The following is a 16,560-nucleotide window of genomic DNA, read 5'->3' on the forward strand; positions in this document are numbered from 1 at the left end:
TTAAGGACTTGACTGGTTGGTAGCAGTAGAACAGATCCTCCTTTAAGATCAGCAAGTACATAAACACACACGTTCCCTTAACCTCCCTTCCCTGTGTCCCCAGGCCCATCATCTCAGCATCACTCCCTCTCCTGAGACATCACTATTCAATCACAACTCACTTTCCTGTCAACGAGGGTGCAGCTAAGAGTCCTCATCTTAGCACTGAGGCAGCCACTATCAGTTAATCAGGGGTGACATGAGTGTGTGCATGTGTGCGTGTGTTAGTAAAAAGGGACTGTGGAGGTCTCACAATTGTAGAGTCCTTCTGAAGGACTGAAAAAGATGGAATGAGTAAGGATTTCAAGGATGAGAAAAGATGGACAAAAGAGCATCGTTTCATAAGAAGATGAGAGAAAATAAGTTTTTGCTTCCTAGAAAATATATGCTCTCCAGAATGTCTTACTCATTTACAAAGAGCTTTCGATAGCCTTCATGTAATTCTCAGCAGCTAAGCCATCATTAGCAGATGACACCAGCTTGCTTTCACAAGTGTGTTTAATAGAGAATAATTTATGGATTTTAGTTTCAAAATAAGTCCTATTTATCCTGTCTGGCACCTCTTCCTCCTCCTACTTCTCTGTCACAGTGTCAACTGTGAGTGGAGTAGCCTCCAGCAATGAGACCTCTGGACAGCTGTTCTTCCTCTCCCACTCAGCAAAGACACTGGTGGTGTGTCGCTCCCGTGAGCTTGCTGGGAAAACAGATGTAGTGCTGGGTGGGTACCACAGTCTGACCTTCTGTAAGTCTTTTAATAAGAAATTGATTACTATACTGTAATATCTGCAAAGAAATAAAGTGAACAAGGTGATGATTCTGAGTTAGAAAGTTGCATGAATTCTTTCAGCTCTTTGAGTACAGCTGAAGAAAGGCACACATTTTTATTTCTATTTAACTCTAAGCCTGCAGAGAGGAAACAGTTCAACATATGAGCACAATTAAAGCAGAGCTAATATGGTAAAGTGCCACCTTCCTTCACATTCCTGTTTTTTTCATGCAGAACTGGCTACTTGATTTGCTGAGCCCAGTGCAAAATAAAAATCTGGGGCCCCTTGCTCACAAAGGATAAAGAGTACCAAGATGGCAACAGCAGAGCATTAAACCAAGTGTGGGCCCTTTTGAGTATGGGCCTGTGTGACCGCACGGTTCTGTGCCCATGAAGCCAGCTGTACCATCATAGTTTGATTCACCATATTCTTTATTTCATCACTGTTGGATCTAGCATTTTCACTTACCAATAATCCCTTCTCTTTTTTACTTTATGATGGACAAACTCTTCCCTTTATTCATAGTCTTACTTGAAAGATAAATATTAAATAGTTTTTAATTTATTTACTATTGACAAATTATTAAATTCTTCCTAGGCAGAAAGGATAACTAAAATAAATTCGGAATTCCATGAGGTAAAAGAAAAAAGAGGACATAAATGACTTGAAAATTAATTATCATTATTTTTAGGTATATTTAATATATAGTAATAATATATTAAACAATAATTCAGAAATGATCTTAAATGGCGTAATTTTTCATTGGTTTAGCATTTTGATATCAGTATTACTGAATAAAGGAATAATCTCGTTATTAAAAATATTAAATACAAAGGATGTGAAATTTTACAAATGAAGTGTGTTCCAATATATCAGCTTTGTGCTGATTGATATGCACATCTGTGTTCCTTTACTATTTTCTGCTAAACATCCAATCACACTCATAATTTGTTGCATGCAGAACCTATTGACTTCTGTTTCTTTCTATCTATCTATCTGTCTGTCTATCGAGAGACAGAACAATATCCAAATTAATTCATCTGCCATGATTATCTTACTTTTCTTGGCAACTTTTTTGAGGTGTATTTTGTATATCATAAAATTCACTCACTTGAGGTATACAGTCCAATGATTTTTAGTAACTTTAGCAAGTGGTGCAACCATCATCAAAAATCAGTTTTAGAATGTTTTCATCACCCTAATAACATCCCTAATACCCGTTTACAGTAAATCCCCAGTACCACCCTGAGCCCTGGCAATGGCTAATCTATTTTTCATCTCTATAAATTTATCTCTTCTGCACATTTCATATAAATGGAATCATACAACTTGCGTTCTCTTGCATATGGCTTTTTTTACTTAGCATAATGTTTTCGAGGTTCATCCATGATGTAGCATATGTCACTAGTTTGTTGTTTTCTTATTGCTGAATAATATTCCACTGTATAAATGTACTATATTTTCTCTCTCCATTCCCAGTTGGTGGGCATTTAGGTTATTTCCAGTTTGGGGCTATCATAAATAATGCTGCTATGTGCATTTACATGCAAGCCTTAATGTGGACATATATTTTTATTTCTCTTTGGTAAATACCTAGCAGTGGAATTGCTGGGTCATATGGTAGTTTTATATTTATCTTTCTGAGGAATTGCTACAGTATTTTCCAAAGTGGGTGCACCATTTTACATTTCCACGATAAATGCATGAGGGTGTTCATTTCTTTACATCCCTGCCAACATTTGTTTTTGGCTCTCTTATTTAATATAGCCCTTCTTCTAGATGTGAAATAGTATCTCATTGTGGTTTTAGTTTGCGTTTTCCTAATGATTAATGGTGTTGAACATCTTTTCATATGCTTACTAGCTATTCATATACCTTCTTCTGTATATCTGTTGATATCTTTGTCCATTTCTTGATTGGTTTATTTATCTTCTTATTGAGTTGTAAGTTCTTTGCACATTCTGGCTATCAGTCCTGTATCAGATAAATGTTTTACAAATATTTTCTCCCAATTTGTTGCTTGACTTCTCATTTTTTTAATGGTGATTTTCTTTAATGTCTTTATTTTTTCAGAGCAGTTTTAAGTTCACAGCAAAATCGAGGGGAAGGTACAGAGATAGTCCATATACTCCCTGTCCCTACATATGCACAGCCTCCCCCATTATTGACATCCTGACCACAGTGGTACATTTGGGACAATTGCTGCACATACATTGACACATCATAGTCACCCAAAGTCTATAGTTTACAGCAGAGACCACTCTTAGTGTTTTACATTCTACGGGTTTGGACAAATGTATAATGACATACATCGACCATCATAGTTATCATACAGTGTTTTCATTGTCCTAAAAGTCCTCTATGCTCCACCTATCCATCCCTCCCTTCTCTCTAACCCCTTCGCAACCACTGAGGTTCTTACTGCCTCCATAGTTTTCCTTTTCCAGAATGGCATATAGTTGGAATCATACAATATGTGGCCTTTTCAGATTGGCTTCTTTCACTTAGTATTTATTCACTTAAGGTTCTTCCATGTCTTTTCATGGCTTGATAACTCATTTCTTTTTAGTGCTGAATAATATTCCAGTGTCTGGATGTACCACTGTTTGTTTATTTGTCCATTCACCTACTGAAGGACATCTTGGTTGCTTCCAGATTTTGACGATTATGAACAAAGCTGCTGTAAACATCTGTGTGCAGGTTTTTGAATAGATGTAAGTTTTCATATCCTTTGGGTAAGTGCCAAGGAGCATGCCAATGCTGGATTGTATGGCAAGAGTATGTTTAGTTTTGTAAAACACAACGAAAATGTCTTCCAAAGCATCTGTACCATTTTGCATTCTGATCAGCAGTGTATGAGAATTTCTGCTGCTCCACATCCTCTCTAGCATTTAATATTATCAGTGTTTTAAATTTTGGCCATTCTAATAGATGTGTATTATTGGTGACTCGAAATGAAACTTTTGAATTTTGAATTTTGGTGAGTTTCAGTTTATCATTTTTTTCCTATGGACTGTGTTTTTAATGTCAAAGCTAAGAAATCTTTGCCTAACCCAAGGTCTGTATGATTTTCTCTACATTTTCCTTTGTGAGTTTCATTGTTTTACTTATTTAATTTAGGTCTGTGATCCATTTTGAGTCAATTTTGTGGGTGGTGTGAGGTACAGCTCTAAGTTCATCTTTTTGCATATGGATATCAAGTTATCCGAGCACCATTTGTTGAACAGACTCTCCTTTGCCCAAGGAATATTCTTGGCACTATCAAAAATAAATTGACTATAAATATAAATATTTATTTCTAGATTCTCAGTTCTGTTCAATTTGTCCATATGTCTATCTTTACTATCTTGATAACTGGGGGTTTATACTAACTTTTGAAATCGGTACGTGAATGTTCTCCGACTTTATCTTTTTCTAAATTGTTTTGACAATTTCATGTGTTTTGCCTCTCCATATAAACTTTTAAGATGATTTTTTTTTTGATGAGGAATATTGGCCCTGAGCTAACATCTGTTTCCAATCTTCCTCTTTTTGCTTGAGGAAGATTGTCCCTGAGCTAATATCTGTGCCAATCTTCCTCTATTTTATGTGTGCAACACCACCACAGCATGGCTTGATGAGCAGTGTGTAGGTCCACGCCTAGGGTCTGAACCCATGAACCCTGGGCCACTGAAGTGGAGTGCACAAATTTAACCACTACACCCCTGGGCTGGCCCCTCCGTATAAATTTTTTTTTAAGCTTGTTAACTTCTTTTTGTTTTAATTAACGATTAGCACCTGAGCTAACAACTGTTGCTAATCTTCTTTTTTTCCTCCTTCCTCTCCCCAAAGCCCCCCAGTATATAGTTGTATGTTCTACTTGTGAGTGCCTCTGGTTGTGGTATGTGGGATACCGCCTCAGCATGGCCTGATGAGCAGTGCCATATCTGTGCCCAGGATCTGAACCAGTGAAACCCTGGGCCACCGAAGCAGAGCGTGCAAACTTAACCACTCAGCCACAGGACCAGCCCCTCTTTTTCTTTTAAAGGTATACTTTTTTTGGGTGAAGAAGATTGGCCCTGAGCTAAAATCTCTTGCCAATCTTCCTCTTTTTTTTTTCTCTCCCTAAAGCCCCAATACATAGTCATATATCCTAGTTGTAAGTCCTTCTTGTTCTCCTATGTGGGATGCCACCACAGCGTGACTTGATGAGCAGTGTATAGGTCTGCACCCAGGATTTGAACTGTTGAACCCTGGGCTGCTGAAGTGGAGTGTGTGAACTTAACCACTACACCACCAGGCCAGCCCCTTCATATAAATTTTTGAATTTGCTTGTTAATTTCTACAATTTAAAAAACCTGCTGGAATTTTTGATAGTTATTAAATTGAAACTACAGATCAATTTGAGGAGAATTGCTCTTTTAACAATATTGAGTCTTTCAACTCATGAGCATGAAATAGATCTCTGTTTGTTTATATCTTCTTTAATTTCTCTCAGCAAAGTTATATGTTTTTTAGTTTATGTCTTCACTTTTTTTAATTAAAATGATTCATAAATGTTCTTTTTCTAATGCTGTTGCGAATGGAAATTTATTCTTAATTTCATTTTTGGATTGCTCAGTGCTTATAAGCACATATTACTTTTCTGATATACCTGAGACAAGAGGGAACGAAAGGTCCTGGCTGCATATGTGGCAGAAGGGAGGAAAAAACTCAAAGAGAAAATTCACAAGTTAATGTCCACATGAATTAATGTGCCATACATGTATGTTTTTTAAAAATAAACACGCTGTATTTCTCATTTCTTTCTTTTTTGAGCAATAAACACTCAGTGTAGAAAATGTGGTTTTGATACAGGAATCACTGGAAACTGCAGTCTCTGCATTCTCGGGGGTTGAGTCGCCTTGGCCTGGACCATAGTCCTCCCATCCCATCTCTCTCTAGGTACACGTGCATGTCAGCCAAGCTGCGACACTCACCGACTTCCACATTCCCTTCTTGCCATCCGGAAGAGCTTAGTGCTGAAGCACATGGGCTCTGGATTCCACTTCTACTTCACCACACACCAGTAGTGAGACCTTGAGGAGGTGGCTCACCCTCTGAGTATTCCCATTCTCTTATTTGCAAATGAGCATGATAAGAACCCTTACATTCCTTCTTATGTTTCTCCCTTCTCTCTTTCCTTCCTAGTAGATTCCATCTCTCTAGTAAGTCCATATGAGGCCCTTTGCCTGAGATAACCGTGCCTGAACAGCACGTCTTCTCAGAACCAGTGATGCCAACCTCATGGTTTCCACATCCTACCTGTGATTTGGGGATAGCATTCCAAGGACCAGTCCTGCCTCCTCAGAGTCACTCACTAGCCCCTCCAACATACCTCCAAGTTTTCCTCTCTCTTGACCCCAAATTATAACCCAGATTCAATTTGAGGCAGCCTGCTCTGGAGTGATAGGTAAATGCTCAATTTCCTGGCATTTTGACTTCAGCATCCTCCCCTCACATTTCTTCTAGTTTCTCGGTCTTCGTCTCCACTTCTGCCTCTGTGTGCGCTGTTTTAATTCAGCTTTCTGCTGATTGATATGCAGATCTGGGTTCCTTTACTATTTTACCATGCTGAAAGTTCTGTCACACTCATGCTTTCATGAATTTAATAACTTCCGTGAAGACTTGGGGAGATAGAGATGGATCACCTGGCCATCTGGAGTTTTGCTGCCTCCTCTCTAATCGTCATTCAGCTATGACAGCCCATATTTCCACGTCACCAGTGCAGAAAGGGACCCCTGTTCCTCTTCCCTGCAACTCTCCTGTGGCAAGAAGCTCTGCCAGGTGCTTTTGCCTTCCCAGCCCCTAAGAAATTGTAAAAAATGATAGCAAGATACTTCAGAAAGTCAGAAAAGAAAAACATACCTATTTCTGTCTCCAGAATTCAACACCATTATTAGAATATTGTGAGCACTTTTCTTTTCATGGTTTTTTTTTTTAATTTTCAGCTACAACCTAGTCTGTCTGATATTTGAGACTCTATCTGTATTATGGTTAAAGCAACCAGGGAGTTAAATCTCATTAATGTGACTCCCGATCAATCAGGGAAGAATTTGAACAAGTTTCTTTACACACACCAAAAAATGTTAGGTTGATTTATTTTTCTTTGCATTTTATCAAGGCAGACTAAGTCATAGACAGCACTGAGTTAAAGTCAGAAGTCTTAGTGCTTCTCCAGGCACCATTGCATCTCTTGAGGAAGTCCCTTTATTTTTAGGGCCTCAGTTTCCCTAACTGTAAAATGAGGAGGTTGCTCTAGTTAGTCTCTTAGGTTCCCCAGTCCAGTAACCTATAGATACAAGAAATGTGTGTACTTGTACTAATATCGTACAAACCTAAGCTGAAAATCTTGTCTCCATTTTGAAAAGTATATATATTTCTCTTGATTATTTAGTCCAAATTGAGTTCTGTAACCATGAAGAAAGATAATTTTATCATAATATTTTGTGATCCTTATATATGCAAAAAAGTTTAGACAATGTAGTTTTAAAAGTTAACTCAAGGGCCGGCCCAAGTGGTGTAGTGGTTAAGTTCAAGCGCTCCGTTTGGCATACTGGGGTTCGCCGGTTTGGATCCTGGGTGCAGGCCTGCATGCCACTGGTCAGGTGATGCTGTGGCAGCATCCCACATACAAAGCAGAGGAAGATTGGCCCACATGTTAGCTCCAGGACAAACTTCCTCAAGCAAAAAGAAGAAGATTCCAACACATATTAGCTCAGGTCCTATCTTTGTCAGCGAAAAAACAAAAGTTAAAAACTAAACTGATGCAAATCTTTAAAATATCGTAGATAACTTCTCTTGCAGATTAAAAGACCTGTGTGGTACTTTAGAATGTTAGTGCTTGGTTTGAATTTCGGTGGAGGGTTTAAGGGATTTATACCATAATTTCTCATCTTTCTCAATGGAAGAGTAATTGCTAGTTATTTCTTATGGACAGTTTCATATGTTTAGTAATTTAAAATCATTTTAGAATCCAAATGACAATAACTCATCAAGGACAAAATGTCCTAACACCACTTAAAGTGAAAGTGAGGGCTTAGTTCCTTCAGAGGGCTTAGAATTGTTAGATGGAGGGGTTTAAAGTAAATATTCTTCATTGACACAAATCTTGACTTGCAGTTCAATGCCTTAATTCTGCATAATAATCAGAAAGCACAACTTAGTTAACAAAAATCTTGCTTGCTTGTAATAAACCACCATATTCTTTATAAAAGGCCTATCAGGACCAGCCATCTTTGCTGAAACTAACAACCTCATTTTGCTATTTTTGGAGTGGCTTCCATTCTGTAGATCTTGAGTTAAGAACTGTTATTAAGCTTGCCCTTAAAACCCTCACATCTGCCTTTTTACATGAGCTGGCTTTAACTGTTGACATGCCCGACAAAAATTCAGAGGGCAGAATTGGTATTGTTACTCTGTTTCTTCAGAAATCTATGTGGTCGTCATTTTTAAAGAGATCGGTAGTACCAAAACTGAGATCCGTGTGATGTGAAAACAACTTAGTGATCGATGGTATAAACGATGCCAGTGGAGAAAAGAATATAAATATCTCCTAAGTTAGCACAGCATCAAGAACAGAGTGGCTGTTGAACAATCTTCCCCATATGTAAGTGATTCAATCAGCGATCTCTTGCAAACTGAGAACGAGGATATACCTGGCAAAACCAAAATTAGACATGGAGTAAAGCTCAGAAATTGGGTCTAGAAGGCTTAGGACTGCTGTCCACCATGCCCCACCCTTACCTCCCACCCCCACTAATGTAACAAAGCAAGACTTTCTGAAAGTATAACTTAAGATAACGTGCTTATTTCAGGTTTCTGTGAAATTAAGACACAATTTCCAGGTCCCTTCTGGCTCTGAATCTTGTGGTTTTAGGAAAGAGATGTGTAGGGTCGCCAGGGCCGGCTTCATGGGTGTGTGACGTGGGCAATCCTACAGGGCCCTGTGCTTAGTGTAGTGCTCTACTGTTGTCATCTTAAAATTTCTAATAATTTTTACCCAAGGGGCCCCACTTTTTTATTTTGCACTGGGTCTTACAAATTTCGTAGCCAATCCTGAATGTACTATTTTTGTTGAAAGATTTAGGTCAAATTCTATGACTATGTGATTTAAAGAAATCACATTAACATTTTTCGTGAATAAGATGAGAGTGAACCTAATGCAACCAAGGATTTTAATGAAGCATGGCTTAAAAGAGGTAGGCAGCACTATTCCAGATTATGTAAGGGAACAAAAGCTGCTAACTTATTTGAAAAAAAAAATAGTAAAATAATAAAAATGAAAAACATTTGTCCAAAAAGGTATTTTCAGACTAATTCGTTTATAAATAATAAACAAAAATCCTAAATGTTAATATATAGACTCCAACAACACCTTAAAAGAATGATAGAACTTGACTAAATTGGGGTGAATCCAAGAATGCAAGATTTTTTTAGAATTAAGAAATGTGTTAATATAATTTATCGTGTTCATAGATCTAAAGTGAAAAGTAAAAGATCTCCGTTAATACTGGAATAGTATTTTAAGATTCAAAATCCGGGGGCTGGCCCCATGGCTGAGTGGTTAAGTTTGCGCGCTCTACTACAGGCAGCCCAGTGTTTCATTGGTTCGAATCCTGGGCGCAGACATGGCACTGCTCATCAAACCACGCTGAGGCAGCGTCCCGCATGCCACAACTACAAGGACCCACAACGAAGAGTATACAGCTATGTACTGGGGGGCTTTGGGGAGAAAAAGGAAAAAAATAAAATCTTTTAAAAACAAACAAAAAAGATTCAAAAATCTGTTTTGATAAAATTGTATAATGATAAAATAGTAATAGACTGGTATACTTTTAATACAATGAAAACAAAAGAAACAGTATCAAATTTAATTGGGAACACTGAACACATGAAGAAAAGGCTAAAGATGTACTATTTAACATTGGCCACTACGCATGCAATCTGATGCTTTGTATTTAAGTAAAACATTGAAATTTTCTCCTACTTATCTTATAAAAATTGTGCTCCTTATGTTTCCTATTATTTCTAGAGTCATTTTAGAAAATTTTATTTTTCCAATAAAGCATTTATTCCACCCAGATTAAAACATATATTAGTAACATATTAAGAAAGTTGTTTCTTTATGATTCTTTTAAATTATTTTATTTCTTGCTATCCTTACTTTTTTTACTTCATTCTTTTTCAAAGTCTGAGCTTTTTAATTTTTTCTTCTCTTAGATAAAAAGTTACGTATTTTGTGTATTAATTTTCAAAAACCAAGCTTTTGGGTTTATTTATTACTCTCCTTGGTCTCTCTTTTCTAACTCATTACATTTTGTCTTTATGCATTCTTTTATTCTGATCTCCTTTGCTTAATTTTACTGCTCATTCTCTAATCAACATAGCAAATGAACATAAGTCCTTTAACCCTGACTTTGATGTGAAAAATACTCTTTTCTTTCTCCTACTTTGCAGGGACCCACTGACACAACCGTAATTTAGTCTGTATAAATTTTCTCGATGGGACATCTCACTGCTCCACTTCACTGGTGATGTCATGTTAATTGAACATAATGATCAGGGAGTAGCAAAGACTAAAATGCCTTAGTAGCAAAGGTGAATGCCAGAGTTGTGTGGGATAAACCCCATGAAAATTCAGAAGCCCACCAGCTCATGGAAATTTCTAAGTGGCCAGGATATGGAGAATGTTTATCTACCCCTCCAAAGTGGTAGATAAGATGCTGCACATTACACCTGCTGTTACTAAAGTGTGGCATTTTATATATGTATGTCTTTATCTTTGTAGTCAACGTATAGCACATTTATGGGGCTCGTCTGACCTATTTGCCATATATCCCATTCCACTGCTATTTTGTGTGAGGCATAGAACAAGAGAAGGCTCTGCATCAGGCCCAGGCTGGTGAAAGTTCTGATATTTAAGCCTTAAAACCCAGAATATCCAAAGATAATTGAAGTGTTTATGGCAAATGAACTTGCCTCTCGCAAGCTTCAACGGGATGGTACCAAGCACAGACCTCTAAATGTTTGGGGAAAAGTTATCTCCTATTACACATACACCTTATGCTCCTTTAAGGAAACTGTTTCTAGTTAACTTCTGAGATCTGGTAGAGATTGAATGCATCTGTCATCAAACGTTACATAACCTTGGCCCATCATAAACTGATGCTCTCAGACCCCAACGCAGTAAGGCTGGTTGTGTTCAACAGCAATCCATAACGATGTAGAAATGATGTTTAAGAGATCAGGCTTAAGCAGGTCTGGAAGGTCCAAATAAGTTTGCATGAACTGGTGGCTTGAATGAAGGCCACTGCCTCATGGGGAATTCCATAAGAAGAGTTGACTGAGGAGTGAAAATGTGAATCGTGAGCACCCAATGGGAAGTGGACTGCTGCATGGGTACGGCCCTCTCTGGAATGTCCCTGAAACCTCCCCAGTGGGCGGAATTCTAGCTGCATATTCACTTAGTGTGGACTGAGAGATGCAAGAGTTATGGCCACATCATAAAACGTCCCACATGAGGAACTGTAGAAGAGGAAAAGAAGAAAGTGAAAATCACAGAAATTAAGAATAAATCCATTTTCTTGTGAAAGAAGAGCAATTTAATATCTAGTGAATCACACAGACTTAAGTGTTTGTCCCACTTACATGCTAATCTTTGAAGCAATATTCTATGTAGATTTTGTAAGTGAACAGAATCTAATGTTTAAAGTTTCACTTTGGAGAGGCTGTGCATCTAACTATTTAATTTTATTTCAAGCATTTAAAGAACAGATTGCTGAGACGTGTGGTGGAAATATTAAGGAGTTCAGTTTAGACTTAAAAAGACTTCTAAGGTCTTTAGACCTTAATTTAGCTGCCAATCTAAGGCAAACTGCTCCAAAGACTAAATTTCCATCTAAATTGAATCCCCTTCACAAGACCAATAACAACAAAGCTTAAATTACTGCAAAGGGGACAACAGTTGATTACAAAGTCTTTGGGAGAGCTATTTTAGAAGTAGAGCCAATATTTGACAGCAGAGCCCACCCCCGATTCAGCTGTTCAGTGCTGTTCACGAATCCACCGTGCAGGGAGGAAGTGAACCCAACCTGCAGGACTTTTATCAGTGTACTGCCAAGCCTCACTTTTTTCATGTTAAAAAGATTTTTAAGCAAATGGGAATATTAGAAATAAAAAATGTTTTGCTTGACTATTTCCATTTAAATTAAGGATCTTTCCCATTTTAGAAATTTGGAAAAAGTGGTTATGATGGTTAACAAGTGCTCAAGATCACATATCTGGAATGTGGCTGAGTTGAAATTCAAACTCAGACTTGTAATAATGCAAAGCTTATAATCTTAATTTTTTAATTTATTTTTTAAAATGTCATACTTTTAAAATATATATATTTATAAAATGTCATACATATATATGCCATATGTATTTGGCATGTATATAATGTATACATGTATAATGTATATACTCACATACATACACACAGTTAAAAATAATATTTAATATATTTGTGCCTACCACTCAGTTAAGAAATTAAAAATCAGCAGTAATTCTGAAGCCTCCTGAATTCTTCTCTGAAGCTGTATCACACCTCCTTCACTCAGATGTAACCAACATTCTCAGTTTCGTTTTAGTCATTTCTTTGTTTTCTGTTGTATTTCACTGAATATTTAATCCCTAAAGTGTATATTGTCCACTTTGATCTGTTTTTAAGTGATGGAAATGCTGTATCTATTTTCATTGCCATATTGTTCTATCTGAAGATGTAATTTATTCATTCTCCATCTATGAACATTTAAGTGGTTTCCTTTTTATTTTTTTACTATAAACCATGCTGCTGAGAACATTCTAGTAGTATATGTTGTCTTGTACATATCTGTAGCAGTTCTTAGGTGAATGCATATGATTGGAATTGCTGGGTCATAGAATATGCACAACTTTAATCACACATAAATGCCAAATAAATTACAAGGTGGAAGAACCAATATACAATCTCAGAAACAGAGTTCCATTTATTCCATATGCCCACAAACAATAAGTTTCAAAACATTTCTTTTAATATACTAATTTGGTGGATATGAAATTATGTATCTATTTTGCATATTTTGTATTATTGAAATTAAATATTTAAAAAATGGTCATGTGATTTTACTCTTGAGATGGCCAAATGGTTATTTATATCTTTTCACATTTTTCTACTAGCTTGTTTATTTTTTCTTTAATGATTGTAGTAATCAAAGATATTAAACTTTGTACAGTTCCATGTACAGCAGATTTCTTTTCTCAAGTGTGGTTAGTGGTTTTTTTTGTTTTCTTTATTGTTTAAATCTGAACTCATTGTAGATTCGCATTCACTTGTAAGAAATAATACAGAAAGATCCTACGTATCCTTTACTTAATTTTCCCTAATGGTGACATCTTGTAAAAGTATAGTACAATGTCACAACCAAGTCTTGGCATTGATGCAGTCATGACACAGAACGTTTCCATCAACACATTACTTCTTCATTTTGCTCTTTTATAGCCACATCCAATTCCTGCTTGCCCCCAACCCATCATTAAGCCATGACAACCACTAATCTTTTCTCAATTTCTGTAATTTTATCATTGCAAGAATGTTATATAAATGGAATGATGCAGTATGTGGGTTTTCTGGAATTTAGCCCACTATAGTTCCAGAATAAATTCCTTTAAAGCCTTTCTCCTCCAGTCATGAAGGTTAATAATCAAAATTGTGGATGCTAAATCTTCTGCTTTAACTGCACCTCCCAGAACAAAAATCTTTACTAGATGAAATAATATGAAGTCTGGGATTTGCTTCAAAATTATCTGGGAGTGGGAGAAGTGGTGGAGTGAGAATGAAAGCAGAGTGGCCGTGAAATACTTGTTGATGAGTACGTAGGGTTTTCTTGTGCTAGTCTTTCTTATTTTTGAAATAAATTTGAAATTTTCCATAAAATTTTGTTACAGATAAAATAATTTTTCTGAAATACTACAAGTCCATGCTTTGGAATATGCGAAATTGAATTCTTTTTGAGTTTATTTTAGTGTGAATCACTTTTCAGGCTGTTCGTTGACTAGCATGGTACCTGGCAGAGTCCTTAGTAAATGTTTATTGATGAAGATAAAGAACATTTTGAGCAGCTAAAAACGCTGAACGAAAATGAACTTTTATATACAAATTAGAAAAGTCCTGAATATAAAACATATAGCAAAAGAAAATGAATTGTAATTATCCAAGATTAATCTCTGAAAAATAGATCTGTGGTTTCATACTCAAAGAATTACAAGACAATGATGTCATTATCAATTAGATATAGGTTTTTAATGGACATACCATTTGTACAACTTAGAAAAAAGGCTAAAATCATCTTTTCTCCTGGGGCAATAAGTATCCTTAAACTTAGTAGAAGAGGAGAATGAGAAGCACATTACCAAACGCTATTTTGAATGTTATGCAGAGGAAGTCCTGTTTTAAGTAGGCAGGTAAGGAGTCTCTCTGGACCTGGGTTGAGCTGCTAAGAGACACAGTGAAGTGTATCTTAATAAAGCCCAGTGAGTGGTTCTATATTTTATTTTTCCTGGGTATATTTTGACTAGTAACAGTATTCTGTGGAAACTGTCACACTTGATTTCCCATAATTATATTTTATTTCATACCTTGTATTTACTAAGTGGGTTTTTTTTTGTTTCATTTAAATTTGCAGAAAAGGGCATTTTGCCTTAAAAATTCTTGCTTTGCGGTGCCTGTGTTTCCTTCATCACAGTTCAAATATCCATATGATGATGATGATTTCATTAAATTATTCATTCCTTTAACTATTTGTTGAAGTCAAAAATTAACTCTCGGTACAAAATGGAAAGGCAGAAAGACTAATTTAAATTTTTATTTAAGTAATCTGGCCTTTCTTCTGAGCAGGCAAATAATTATATGTCACATCTGGTTTAAAGTATATTCTAATCTGACATTTAGGCAGTTCTCAGTCTCTGTTGGATGAACATCTTTAGTCCTCTGATTGTCTCCCTTAAGACAGTGTTATGTTGTTAAGCTTTGGTCACTGAGCACAGTTCTTACCCCCTTCCCCGCCTGTCTCCCATTGTTGCTCACTCAGCGGTGAACAACATTTATGCTTGGTGCAGCTCATAAGTGGCTCCTCTCAGCTTTGAGAACACTCCAGGAGCTGCCCATTGGCTGCCATGGCCCACATCTCACCTTGCACGGGCACTGTACAGTTCTCTGAGTTCTGGCTCTGATTCCCACTCTCTCCCTGTCCAAGCAGCACAGGCTCTATCCCTCCCTATGGTCACCTTGCTCTCTCTCTAAGCATCCTCTCTAGTCCACCTGGCCAGACACAGTACATATCACATGGAACTAGGGGCAGTATGGAAACACATACCCCAAGTCTCCTGCTACTTGCCCACATTGCAGGGCCTCATGTTCCTTGTAGACATTGTTCCCTAGGTTGGTATGTGGTGGCCTCAGAAGAAGCTGCTGTCCAGAATCCTAAGAGGGAGATCTCAGTGTTGCCCTCAATTATTGAACATATCCTCCCCTCTGGGGATCAGGAAACCAAGTGCCTCCACCTCCTTCCTCTCTGATTCCTTTCCAAGGCCCCTCAACTTTTCTTTTATTCCATCCGTGTCACACCCCCTACTTCTGTACATCACAGGCAGAAGCACACTCATGCTTTCTACACTGTGGGAGAATTCTAAGGGCATAGAGCACTAGGTTTAGTTGTTGAGAATAAAGCTAATGAAAAGGGAAAGAAAAATGGCAGTCTTTAGCCACACAGTAAATGTACTTGCACAGCAAATTGTTTTGCTGCACAATTCTATTTTTCACAGCAGAAACCTTTTATTTGTATTCCTTCTGTAACCTTAATAATTTTCTCTGCAGGCAAATGAACTGCCTGAGGCGAGAAGGCCTAAAGTCGAACTTTGGTAAAGACATTTCACAAAGACACATTAATGCATATTATCATTTTTTTTCTCTGTTGAATAACTTACATTGAAAATTTGCTGTGGGTCAGCATCAGGTTAGGAAAGTTCATGTTCAAGGTGAAGGGAAATGACAGTGGGATAAACTGAAACACAGGAGAAATGTCTTTATAATCTGGGTGCTGAGATGTCTGCAGGCCAAAAATGGAAGCAGAACCTCTAAAACAGGATTTATCAAAAACCAGTCTTTAGATTATTGCCTCAGAATCCGGAGGTAAGTATTTTTATTAAATCAGACCATAGGGACTCACCTCCCCACTGGGAATTCTCATTCTGTGAGTTTGAATGGGCACAAGATTCTGCACTTTAAGAGAAATTCTGCAGATGAATGTAATGAATTGCTTAGTTAAAGGAAAAAGTTCGCAGTCTACAAGAAGCACATACACACGCGCACACACACTCAAACACATTGACACACACACACATTTCTCCATCACACTCCAACTTCTAAAATTACCATTTGTTTGAGAGAAGCGCAGCTTTCGCAGATACCAAGGAAAAATGGCCTCATGGATCCTTAGAAACAGTTTTACATGATGACTGTAGTTAACACTGCTCTATGATATATTTGAAAGTGGAGGGAGTGGATCCCAAGAGTTCTCATCACAAGGAAAGAAACACTTTCTTTTTTTTTTTTTTAAACTATATGCGATGATGGATGTTAGCTTATTGCAGTAGTCATTTCACAATATATGTAAGTCAAATCATTATCCTGTACACCTTAACTTTATTCAGTGCT

This window comes from Equus przewalskii, chromosome 16 (assembly GCF_037783145.1).
Source record: "Equus przewalskii isolate Varuska chromosome 16, EquPr2, whole genome shotgun sequence".
NCBI lineage: Eukaryota > Metazoa > Chordata > Mammalia > Perissodactyla > Equidae > Equus > Equus przewalskii.